Source organism: Psittacula echo (assembly GCF_963264785.1).
Source record: "Psittacula echo genome assembly, chromosome: 8".
NCBI classification, from domain to species: domain Eukaryota; kingdom Metazoa; phylum Chordata; class Aves; order Psittaciformes; family Psittacidae; genus Psittacula; species Psittacula echo.
The window spans coordinates 1,043,231-1,056,386 of NC_137744.1; positions in this window are offsets into that span (position 1 = coordinate 1,043,231).

Consider the following 13,156-nt stretch of genomic DNA (forward strand, 5'->3'; position numbering starts at 1 on the left):
GCCCAGGGGGATTTGCATGGTTAAAGAGAAGGCTCAAATCAGCTGCTGCCCCCCCATCCCCCCAGCCTCATATCTGGAGGACAGCAGTCCCCTGGGGATGCTGCCCTGTGCTAATGGGGGCATGCAGCACATAGGCCTGTGGATTCAGGGGGAAAGAACCTGACACTCCCCAACACCCTCCCAAAAAAACCCCCATGCACTGAAATTATCTGCACCGGGGAGCAGGGAGAAAAGTGGGAAGGGTCGGGTGAGTCCTGCACCTATTCCTGATGGCTCTTCTCTACTTAGGGGCTGCTTTTAAAGAGAAAGAAAGGGAGAAAAGTGCAATTGGCCTCCCCTGGTTGTGTGTTATTCAAAACAAAAGGCAGAAATGAGTTCATTTCATTGCCATTTATTGCAGGCATCCCAGAGGCTGAAATCCACTGAAACTGAGAGCCTATTAAACCTGGGAGGAAGATGGGGTTGACTCAGCCAAGTGAGAAACACCCAGACCCACCTCTAATGGGTGGAAAGAGCATCCTTGCTGCTGCGCTGGGACATTTCAAAGGACCTGGAAGGGAGAGGAGGAGGAAGGTGTTGAGCGTCTCTGGAGCCAGGGGCTCTGGTGCCCCACACTCCTGGCAGAAGCGAGGGCTGCGGTGGCCTCTCTCTGTGCCAAACCTTGCATGGCCCAAAGACAGAACAAGACCCTACAAATGGCTGTGGGTGCGATACTGGTTCCACTGTATCTCAGGATGGTTTTGGCTTGGACAAAGAGAAGTTGCCTGAGGTCCATGAGGTTGTGGTGCCCCACGGGCATTCCCTCAGAAAGCTGGCTGAGCCCAAAGGCACCCACAGCATGGCTGAAATCCAAAGGGCTGCGGTGAAGGGCTTCTTCCCTGTGAGGGTGCTGAGGCGCTGGCACAGGGTGCCCAGAGAAGCTGTGGCTGCCCCATCCCTGGCAGTGTTCAAAGCCAGGTTGGACACAGGGGCTTGGAGCAAGCTGCTCCAGTGGAAGGTGTCCCTGCCCATGGCAGGGGATTGGAACTGGATGAGCTTGAAGGTCCCTTCCAACACAAACCACATGAGGGTTCAGTTGCCCTGACTGGACTCACTTATCCGGAGCTTTTCAGACTGGCAGACGGGAATGATCAGTCCCCATGCTGAGGCAGCAGCAAAGACCACAGCAACCACCGCGATCCTCAGCACATCCTGCAAGGGAGGGGAGAGACCTGGAAAACACAAACCCGAGGAGTTGGGACTGCAACCATCGCTGGGCCCAGCAAGGGTGGCTCTGGTGGGCCATGGGGCTTCTCTGTCACCAGGACACATTCAATTCATTTGCCACCTGGTGTCGAATCAGCGCTTTGTGCTGCAGGCTGTGATCCATGGAATGTCCAACCTGGGACAAGTGTTGCCCACAGGCTTTCTTGGCCACCCCCCCTCACACCCCATGTTCTGCTCACCATCACCTTGGCCAAGGGCCATCAACCTGGGACCTTCTCTGAGAGGGAGCAGCCAATCTCCTGCCATCCGTGCTGCCAAGGATTGTGCTTTGGTGGGATCAGGGACTGGGAATTGCTGCTGATCATCCTACCATGGGGAGCTCCTGTTAACAGCACGTGGGGCACAACCTCATGAGAGGGCAGCTGAACCTTGGGGGGTGGAGGCAGAGGCATGGGATGAAACCACCCAGGGATCCCCAGGGAAGGGTGAGAGAAGGAAGAGTGATGGGAGGCGAAACCACAGCAGCCATCACCTGTAACCATGATGTTCAGGGAGGTTTCTTCCCAGCTTATCCTGTTGCTGGCGTTGCAGGAGTAGGAGCTGCAGTCCGATTTCCCCGCCGACCTCAGGTACAGAACGCTGCGGCTGCTGGAGAGGAGGAAGCCTCTGTCCGGGGGCAGGGGCTGCCCGTCCTTCTTCCAGGTGATGGTGTCCACCCTCCCCTCTGCCACCTCACACAGCACCTCGCCGGTGGCCTGGGCCATGAGAGCACTGCTCCGGAGCTGGGGGCGAGACACGGGCTCTGGGAAGGGGACAGGAATACCAGAACCTCTCTCAGACATCACCTGGAGCATCGGTGATGGGCTGCGATTGTCACCGCAGCATCCGTGTGCCTGCAGCAGTGCAGCCACGGGTGCATTTTCCTTGGGAGCCCCTGGGGCTGCCATGCTCATGGGTTTGGGCTGGTTTATTGCTAGCTGAGTCATTGCTTTTATTGCATCTGGGTAAATAAAGGGCATTTTAAAACACGTCAGGAAATGAGGGCAAAAAAAAAAAACAGGAAAAAGATGCTGATCCCATTCCAATTTATGTGTGGTTGGAAGAAGTGGGTGGTGAAGGGCTGTGGTAGCATTATGGCAGCAGCATTATGACAGCAGTGAAGGGATAATGCCAAAGTAAATGAAAGAAATTGCTGGGAGTGATATCGAGGAGGAACTTCTGTGTTACTTCAAGTCTGCTCTTATCTCTGCAGCAGCATCTGGCACCTGCAGTTTGCAAACAGACCATCAGACAGCGCGGCCTGAGGCCGAGGACTTTGTCCTGTCTTCTCCATAAAGCTCCATGGGCTCATCCTGGTCTGCCCTCCAGAAGTGCTGGAGGTACCCTCTGCAGCAGGCACTGACACACAGCACCCCCCAAGTCCCTCCCTCCTTGCACTGAGAATAGAAAGAAAGGGCGGGAATTGTGTTTCCAGGATGGAGCCCAGCCCTCTGTCACAGCCTGGAAGGTCTCCTTGGGCAGCATCACCAAATCTGCTCCCCTAGGACATGTTGGGAACCTCTTCCCAGAGTCTCCCTGGTGATGTCTCCATGCATGACAGGCTGATAGTCCATAAACAGTCAGGTATCAGTTCGTCCATCGTATTTGAAAAATCATGGCAGTCAGGTGAAGTTCCCAACGACTGGAAGAAGGGCAATATAACCCCCATTTTCAAGAAGGGGAAAATGGATGACCCAGGGGATTACAGAGCAGTCAGTCTCACCTCTGTGCCTGGCAAACTCTTGGAGCAGATTCTCCTGGAAGGCATGCTAAGGCACATGAAAAACAACAAGGTGCTTGGTGACAGCCAGCATGGCTTCACTAAGGGGAAATCCTGCCTGACCAATTTGGTGGCCTTCTATGATGGGGCTACAGAACTGAGGGACAGGGGCAGAGCAGTTGATGTCATCTACCTGGACTTGTGCAAAGCATTCATGTCCCACGCGACATCCTTGTCTCTAAATTGGAGAGACATCAATTTGATGGGTGGACCACTCGGTGGCTAAAGAACTGTCTGGATGGCTGCAAAGAGTTGTGGTCAATGGCTCAGTGTCCGGCTGGAGACTGGTAACGAGTGGTGTCCCTCAGGGATGGGCGTTGGGACCGGTCTTGTTCAACATCTTTGTCGGTGACATGGACAGTGGGATTGAGTGCACCCTCAGCAAGTTTGCCGATGACACCAAGCTGTGTGGTTTGGTTGATACGCCGGAGGGAAGGGATGCCATCCAGAGGGACCTTGAAATGCTTGTGAGGTGGGCTGATGCCAACCTTATGAAGTTTAACCATGCCAAGTGCAAGGTCCTACACCTGGGTCGCAGCAATCCCAGGCACAGCTACAGGTTGGGCAGAGAAGAGATTCAGAGCAGCCCAAGGAGAAGGACTTGGGGGTGCTGGTTGATGAGAAAATGAACATGAGCCGGCTGCAGTGTGCGCTCGCAGCCCAGAAAGCAACCGTATCCTGGGCTGCATCAAGAGGAGCGTGACCAGCAGGTCGAAGGAGGTGATCCTGCCCCTCTACTCTGCTCTCGTGAGACCTCACTTGGAGCATTGTGTGCAGTTCTGGTGTCCTCAACATAAAAAGGACATGGAACTGTTGGAACAAGTCCAGAGGAGGCCACGAGGATGATCAGGGGCTGGAGCACCTCCTGTATGGAGATAGGCTGAGAAATTTGGGGCTGTTCAGCCTGGAGAAGAGAAGGCTGCGTGGAGACCTCAGAGCAGCCTTCCAGTATCTGAAGGGAGCCTACAAGGATGCTGGGAATGGACTGTTCATCAGGGACTGTAGTGACAGGACAAGGGGTAACAGGTTCAAACTTAAACAGGGGAAGTTTAGATTGGATCTAAGGAAGAAATTCTTTACTGTGAGGGTGGTGAGGCACTGGAATGGGTTGCCCAGGGAGGTTGTGAATGCTCCATCCCTGGCGGTGTTCAAGGCCAGGTTAAACAGAGCCTTGGGTGGCATGGTTTAGTGTGAGCTGTCCCTGCCCATGGCAGGGGGGTTGGAACTGGATGATCTTAAGGTCCTTTCCAACCCTAACTATTCTATGATTCTAGGTAACGCCCCTGCCCTGCTTGCACCCATTACCCTGGTCTTTCCTCCCATGCTCACCACTTACTGAGGACTTCCAGCAGCATTTTCAGGCTCTCCCTGTCTCCCATGTTGACAGTCGCTTTGTAGATGCCACTGTCACTTTCCTGGACACCCTCTAGCAGGAGGGATCCATTGGATGGACGGAAAACAGCTCGTCCTGCGTAGGGCACGTGGATGGCTGGGCTGTGGGACCCCCTGTAGTACTGCAGGATGGTGTGGGAGCTGGTGCCATTGAGGTATTCCCACTGCATGGAGTAGACCTGTGTGATGTTACCCAGCCCAGGAAGCAGCACTGGTGATCCCACAGCAGCACCTTTACTCTGGAAGGGTTCCAAGACTTCTGCAGCCTGTTGCAAAGGCACCAGCAGCCCTGGAGTGCGGGAGAAGAGAAGATGAGCCGGGGAGATGGAGCAGGTTGGCATGGCTGAGGAGAGGCTTTGGTACCCGGATGCCAGGGGCACACACGTGGTACCTGGACTGCTTGGTCACAGCCTCTCACAAAGCCATCTCCCATCACACTTCCAGGCAGGGAAACATTCCAGCTGGAGCACATACAGATGCCGAAACACAGCCCAGGATGCTTGGAGCTCTCTGCTTGCAGCGCTATAAGCTTGTTCTACTCCACTTTTGTGTGTGTTTTAGGTGGAGTTCCCTCCCAGTCCATGCCAAAAACAAATTTTCTAATTCTGGCCTAGTTTCCATGGTTCATTCCCAATCCCCAGCCTCTTTGAGGCTGAAGGTGTCCATCCACTCCCAGAAGAGCTGCCTCCCCCACATCACAGGGTGATTTCTGGGCTTGTCGTGACTTGGGCTCTAAGAGGCACCTGGGGACTTCAGGAGGAGGGTAAGTCATAGTGTCCCCCACTTCGTTTCTTGCCCCCCCCCCAAAAAAAAAAAAAAACACCAAAAAACCAGAGCTTTCTAGAAACGCCAGGCAGAATCACAACTAAAGCTCTGGTTTGGGAAGCGGAGTTTTAAAAACATGCATGTTTTAAAGGGTGAATGTAAAGGGTTTAAAGCAAGGAGCCAGCCCCAAGCAGAGGAAGCAGAAGGAAAGGTGTTTATCTGCACAGGCAGTGGTCCAGCTACTTGCTAGCAATGTTCCTGGTGCTCCTGGGGGGCTGCTCTGTTGGAGTGCCAGGATTTCTCCTAAAGCTCCTCCTCTTCCGTGTAACTGCTCCACGGGAGCATCAGCTCCGAGGCTCACAGAGACAGGGACCAGCATCAGCCCGTCCCAGCCCCAGCCCCAACCCCGCAGCCAGCCTTCCCGCCGGGACACAGGCTCCAGCAGCGCTGGGACGCTGGGCCGCTGGGGCACGGCGCCCTGGCTCCCCACACACCCTGTTTGCTTCCCGGTGCCCCCGTTTCCGCCTCATCAGTGGATGCTCACGAGTGTTTGCTGCCCGTGCAGACAGCCCGAGAGCGGCCCCTGCGTCCTGCTGCTGCTCCCGGCAGCTCTGCAGGTGGGAAAGGAACCAGTGAATCCAGCTCACCTGATGCCTTCCATCTCTCATCCCCACAGCATCGAGAGACGGCTCCTGCCGCTACCCGCTGTTACCCAGCCTGAGAGGAAGAAACAGCCTCATGGCTAAAGGTCCCCTCACTCTAGGAAAACACTCTTCATACAGAACATGCGGCACCAGCAGAAGGGAAGAGGAAACACTTCATGGCAGGCAGCTTTCACAACTGCAATATCCGAAGCTCATCCAATAGGCACTTGGAGCTCACTAACACCACAGCATCGGAAATCTATGTACATTCTAACAGGCTTCTTTTCTCTTTTAGATGCTCACCCTGAAAACTCTTTGTGCCTGTGCACTTCAAGGCAGCCACTGCGTATATAAGGCCCACACTGAGGCTTCTCACATAAGTAAAACTGCAATAAATGTTGTGTTATTACATACATCAGCCCCAGCATAAATCTGCAGCAGGCTTCTAGCCTTGGCACTGCACTTGGTTCTTGGGCTGCTTCTGCCTTCTCTGTCTTTGCACAGTGAAGCAGACATCCTTCCCTTTCAGGTGAAGCATTTGCCCCCTCTAAAAAGCCTCCTATTGACCGCACATCCCCCTGCTCATCTGCAAAGCTCTGCTGAAGCCTCAGGCTCTCCGTGGGCTTGCACCAGGCAAGGATCTGGACGCAGACAGCATCAGCACCCAGCCCAGCCTGCGGACTGCTTACCTGCAAGGAGCACCCAGCCGGCCCCCAGCAGCTCCGTGGGATGACACGTCAGCATCTGCCAGGGAAACATGGCTCAGAACTGCCCTGCTTTCCCAACAGCCCTTCAGGAGTGCCCGCTGTGAGAACAGCTCAGGCTGTACCGGGAGAGGAGGTCCGGTGCTCCTGATGCAGCGCTGGAGGTAATCCCAGCCTGTTTTCCTGACGACTGCTCCTCTCCTCCCCTGCCGCCTCCTCTCCCGTTCCTCTGCCTGGGGACTCTTCCCGGAGCCTTCCCAGTGGCAGCTCCCGGCTCTTGCCCCTGCGTCCTCTGATGCTGCTGCAAGTGGGAAAGCAGAGCTGCCTGATCCCTGCCCACAAGCCAAGAAGGCCAATGGCATCCTAGGGTGTATTAGAAGGGGGGTGGTCAGTAGGTCGAGAGATGTCCTCCTTCCCCTCTACTCTGCCCTGGTGAGACCGCATCTGGAATATTGTGTCCAGTTCTGGGCCCCTCAGTTCAAGAAGGACAGGGACCTGCTGGAGAGAGTCCAGCGCAGGGCGACAAAGATGATTAAGGGAGTGGAGCATCTCCCTTATGAGGAAAGGCTGAGGGAGCTGGGTCTCTATAGTTTGGAGAAGAGGAGACTGCGGGGGTACCTTATTAGTGTATATAAATATATAAAGGGGGAGTGTCATGAGGATGGAGCCAGGCTCTTCTCAGTGGCAAACAATGATAGGACAAGGGGTAATGGGTACAAACTGGAACACAACAGGTTCCACTTAAACTTGAGAAGAAACTTCTTCTCAGTGAGGGTGACAGAACACTGGAACAGGCTGCCCAGGGAGGTTGTGGAGTCTCCTTCTCTGGAGACATTCAAAACCCGCCTGGACACATTCCTGTGTAACCTTATCTAGGTGTTCCTGCTCTGGCAGGGGGATTGGACTAGATGATCTTTTGAGGTCCCTTCCAATCTCTAACATACTGTGATACTGTGATACACGGCAACGGGGAGCCGCAGCTCCCGGTGAGCAGATCCCAAGGCTCTCCCTATTGATCAGGGAAGCCCTGGGAGCAGCCCCCGCTGAAGGAAATGCTGAGCTTGATTGACGAGGCCAAAGCAAGGAGAATAACCCACCTGCTTCCAGGAGAGGTGCCTATTCCAGTTCTTGCAGCAATAGAGATTACAGGTGATGTCCCCGATCACTGCCCTGCCCTGAGGTCAAATGAGCACCCGTGGCATGAGAAAGCACAGAATCCCAGCCTGGTTTGGACTGGAAGGGACCTTAAAGCTCCTCCAGTTCCAGCCCTTGCCATGGGCAGTGACACCTTCCACTGGAGCAGCTTGCTCCAAGCCCCTGTGTCCAACCTGGCCTTGAACACTGCCAGGGATGGGGCAGCCACAGCTTCTCTGGGCACCCTGTGCCAGCGCCTCAGCACCCTCACAGGGAAGAGCTTCTGCCTCAGAGCTCATCTCAGTCTCCCCTCTGGCAGGTTCAAGCCATTCCCCTTGTCCTGACACCATTACCCAGCCAGTCGCAGCTTTAGCTGGTATTGCCAAGCTCGGTCTTAGCTATTGGCTTTGCAAGAGGTCCCCAATGCTCCCTGTGGGTGCCTGAGAAGTTTGGTTGGTTGTCATTTCCCCACCTCGGCCCCGGTGAAACCCATCCACACCTCTCACACCAGCTCTGAGGTCTGGTGATCCTCATGCTGTAACCTGCCACGTCTGTGTCTCAGTAGGTTCCTGGTCCCTGGCCAGGCTGCTTGGCCTGAGGCAGTCACTGGTGGAAGGACAATGACCTTTAAGGTGAGTGGAGCTTGCAATTGGCCCAGTACAAAGAGGGCAACACTTTTTTGGAAGAGGGGTTGGTGTTAAAGGGGAGGATGCTCCACTCAGACCCTGCCTCTCCCCTTGGCTGTGGCCAGCTGGGCACTCTCATTTCTGTTTTAACCTCTCTTCCCCGTGCCCAGCAGGTTCTCTATTCCCATGCACGTGGTTCCTCAGTGCAGTGCCAGGTTCTTGCAGGGTCATATCACATGTCACGTTCTGCATGCAGTAACTGAGTTAAAAGCAACTGGAAGTTGGGCACACGAGCAGGACATGTGAAAAGGAACAGCCCTGTCCCCTCCCTGGAAGTAGCACATTTCTTGGGTATCCCTTGGCAGCAGCAATGGATGCACCACCGGGCAACAGCAACGTTCAGGGTAAGCATTCACTCAGAGGTGTCTTCAGAAAGACACTGAAGGGTGAAGCTTTGGCTCTCCAGGCTCATCGTTCACTTGCTTGCAGGCAGGATGAGCTGGCGTAGATGAGCGCTGCCCACCTCCCATGTTGCCATCACCCATGTCCCCCTCTTAATTTGACTGCTCCAAGGAGCAGTTTCTGTCAGTCAGGCCGCTCCGGCCACATTAATCCTTCCAGGCTGCTGGAAGGAAACTCTAAGACCATGTTCCCTCTTCATCTCAGAAGAGCTACAAGCCAGACCAGGGCAGGTTCCTGCTCGTGGTTAACTCCTCTCACAAGTACATTAAAAGCTTTCCTGGCTCTTGTGTTGCACCTTCTGAGGGGCTGGGAGAGCCCAACCAACAACAGATAAAGCAGCACCAACCTGCTCACAGCAGCTGCCAGAAAGCGTTTGCTCGCCTGCTGCTTGGGGCCAGCAGCTTCTTGTGGTTGGGGAGAGGTGAGAGGAGCAGGTGACCATCAGCAGATGTGAAGCTGATGAGCGTGAGCCCTTCTCTCTTCCCCCTCCCACGCTGCTGCAGCCCCTGAGTGTCTCCCACCTCCTTTCAGAGGTTACCAGGAGCGGTCTCACGGTGCTGTCAGCTCCCTCAGCACCGAGGGGCACATCCCCTCAGGGCCCACTGGCATGTCCTCTGCTGATCCTGACCTGATCCCGTCCTACTGAGGGAGCTCTCCATGCTGTGGGTGCTCTCTGAAGGCCAGTCTCGCTGGTAAAAGCCGAGGTGAAGACATGGGGTGCCTTGACCACGTCCTTTGTCTCCGGGTCTCCCCCCCATTCAGCACTAGCTTCAAAGGATGATACTCAGGCACCTGGGATGGACGGATGGATGAATGGGGAGGAATAAACAATGACAAGCAGCAAGGCCATGAGAGAACCAGGGTGACACTTGAGGTCTCAGATACAAAGCTACAGTTCTCCAGAGAGGGAGATTGCTTTGAGATGCAGCCAGAGAGGGCCTGATCTCCACCAGCACCGAGCCATTTGCAGCCACAAGGAAAGCCACACTGACTTTTAAGAGCTCCAAAGAGCAAAAAAGGGCCAGGGCAGGGCAAGCCCTGCAAGGAGCTGCTCAGAGAAGGAAGTGACAGAGCAGAGGCAGCTGGTATGGCTGCAGCCTGGGTTAAACACACAGGTGGGGGGCACAGTGTAGGTGAAGGCGACATCTTCTGTGGTGGGAGCCGGGGGGCTGGGCAGAGAAGTGGAGAAGAGAAGGTGGAAGCAGGAGGGACCAGGGAGCGCTGTGGAGCACATGGGGCAGCCTCGGCTCCTCTCACCTCTTCCATGGGAGGTGATTCAATGGCTGATAGTTCTCATGGTGAAACACGTTCCTCTTGTGTCCAGCTGGGACCTCCCCAGCAGTAACCTGTGCCCATCAGCCCTCTCCATCACAGCATGTGCCAAGAGCAGCTGTGGTCAGGAGATGCCCAAGGCTCTCACCCTTCCATAGCATGCAGGGTACATAGTGCCTGGCTTTCCCTGAAAGCCAGAGGGAAACAAAACTCCATGTGTGCCCTCCCTGCATTTTTAAAGATGCCTGAAAATCCTGGTGCTGCTGAGGGAGATGCAGCCCTTTAAAGTGGAATTACGTGGCTCAGCTGCCTTCCACACGTGCATCCCACCCTTCTGAGCAAGTGGCATTATGTGCCAGGAACTCCACTGCACAGAAAGCCCCATCTGCTTGTGCTACAATGGGGACATTTCAGAACAACACAGGAACTGTTGCCCCGGGATTGTGAACTCAAGCAAACTGCATTACTCAGCAATTACTCACATACTTACAAAAATACAGACAACTTCTCAGGACAAAGGATCTTCATATATTCTTTTAATGACAAGGCTTGGGGTAGTGAACCCGGGACTCATGATTAAAATCCATGTAATGTTCTCTGTTACCCTGTAACTAAGGGGAGTCTGTGGCCGCAAGCTCCCATTGATTTGCCTTCAGCATCTTTCTTTTCCTTTGGGTGACTCTGTATTCCCAGGAAGTCTCAAGGAGAAGCTGAAACCAGCTCATCCTTCAAATTCGAGAGGGACTTTCCAGGCAAACTAATGCATTCCTGTTGCTCCAAATCCTTTCCAGCCAAGGCTCAGCATGTGTAGCTGCTGGAGGGGGAGCCCTGGGGGTGCAGCATAAGCAACAAAGACATCCTCTCTGCTTGGAGGCACAAGGATGCTCTGCAAGGCTCCTGCTCGAGGCAGCTTCCACAGTCACAGCAGGAGGTGGGAGGTCCAGTGCCTGGGTCTGGTGGATCAGGATGCCTTGATGGGTGCATACATGACCTCTGGTGTCACCCTCAGCTGCGGCTGGTCAACACTGCCTCCAATTCGGATGCAAATGCTCACCACATCCTCCACCTCCATGCTTTCCACGTGAGACTCCTCCACATGCAAGGCCTAGAGAAGTACAAAGAAAACACCAAAGGTGGGACTTCTCCAGAGGTCGTATTGGGATCAGGAGGGGTCCAGAGCTGCTGACCATCTGCATGCAACAAAGAGCTGGCAGAGGCAGCAGCTGCGTAATGGCTTTACCCACCATAGTGGTGGGGGAACACTGGTGCCAGCACCCCATGGATGCAAAACCGGCTCAGCCCATCAGGTACACCCAGCCTGGAGGAAGTGCTTCACACAAATTCATGAGACCGGGAAGCAGAGAGGGATGAGCTCTTAGGCAGAAGCTCTTCCCTGTGAGGGTGCTGAGGCGCTGGCACAGGGTGCCCAGAGAAGCTGTGGCTGCCCCATCCCTGGCAGTGTTCAAGGCCAGGCTGGACACAGGGGTTGGAGCAAGCTGCTCCAGTGGAAGGTGTCCCTGCCTGTGGCAGGGGTTGGAGCTGAAGGAGCTTGAAGGTCCCTTCCAACACAAACCACCCTGTGGTTCGATGCTTTATAGGGGACCCAAGCTCTGGCAGCAAAGGGGTCTGCCTCTCCAGGGAGCTGGCTGTGAACCATGGCAGTGCCCCAGAGAGGGCTGAGACACAAGCTCTGATCATTCAACTCTCAGTGTTATCTGTCCCCTGGCACTGCACTGCACTGCACCGTTCCACAGCCAGGTTTGTCCCTCTGGCCGCCTACACGTGAAGGAGCTCTCAGTCCTTGTGCTCCAACAGGAAGTGGGAAGGCAAAAGCAAACCCCGCTCCTGCTCTTCATCTACCAGTGGATGGAGCAGGCGCTGCCACCATGACCCTGCTGGGACTGAAGCCAGGGCAGGTCCCCAAGGGCAAACCTCATGGGAATGGCAGTCTTGGGGTCACCACTGAGCTGTCGCTGTCACCCAGCCAAGGAGCCCCACCAGTGTCACCCCTCCGCTGGGCTGCTCCCGGCAGCACAGCCCATCCCATGGGATCCCCAGCCCAGCCCAGACTCACCAAGGAGCAGCAGAATGGAGCCGAGGCTCCATCAGTGCCGGCCGGACGACAGCATCTCTGGGTCACAGCAGAGGAGCTGAAGCTCGGGCTGATGGTCACCACACCTCTGCTCGGTGCCAGGGCTGTCAGCTCAGCCAGGGAGGAAGCTGGCGACTCTTCCTCGGGCCCTGGTGCAGCGCAGGGGTTCGTTGTGGGCCCAGCTTTTCTTCCTGCCTCAGCTCAGGGGCTGCTACAACTGCTGGTGGTGGGACCTGGGGAAGAGGGGGAGGGTCTGTGACCCTTCTGTGATCTTATTTTAGAGCCTCGAGTGACGCCAGGGCAGGAGGTGAGAGCACCAGGGCTCAGCGCTGCTAAAGCAGCATCACCCATCAGCAGCAGGGGAAGCCTCCCCCCCGGCTCTGAGATGGGGACCTTGAGCACCCGCAGCCAAGGCAGGACAAGGCTCATTGGGAAGGTGAAGGATTTAAGCATTCCTCCAGCTCCAGCAGGGCTTCAGAAGCCCTAAGAGAACTGTGATGAGGATTTGCAAAGCACCAAGAGTAACAAACAGGGAGTAAAAGTGCATAAATGGTAAAATGCAACTATATAAGCAATGCCCATGACACCGTGAATCACCAACCTTCATAGCAGAGCCCACCACCTACAGGCGAACACAACACGTCCCAGCTCTCACCCCTTCCTTCCTGCCCATGAGCATGGCCAGGGCCATCGCTCTCAGCCCAATTACTGCTGCCTCCACTCACGTCGCCTGCACTTGGCTGGATGATGTGTCCTGTCTGGGTTTGCACCTGAAGGTGACGCTGTCTGTGAGCAGCAGAAGGGACCTGTTCTCAGGGAAGAGCTTTGCATGGCCAAAACCAATCCATCTTTCCTCCAGCCCAGGGAAACCACCCACTTCTCTAATACCTAAAGGCAAACAGCCAGTGAGGTGCTTGCTTTCATGAAAGCACAGCACAAGAGAACTCTTCCCAGCAGGAAATGCCTCCCTTCCCATGCCCAGGAATAGCCCCCAAACCCCAGGGCACAGGTGCTGCAGAGAGGCCTCTTTGAACACCCAC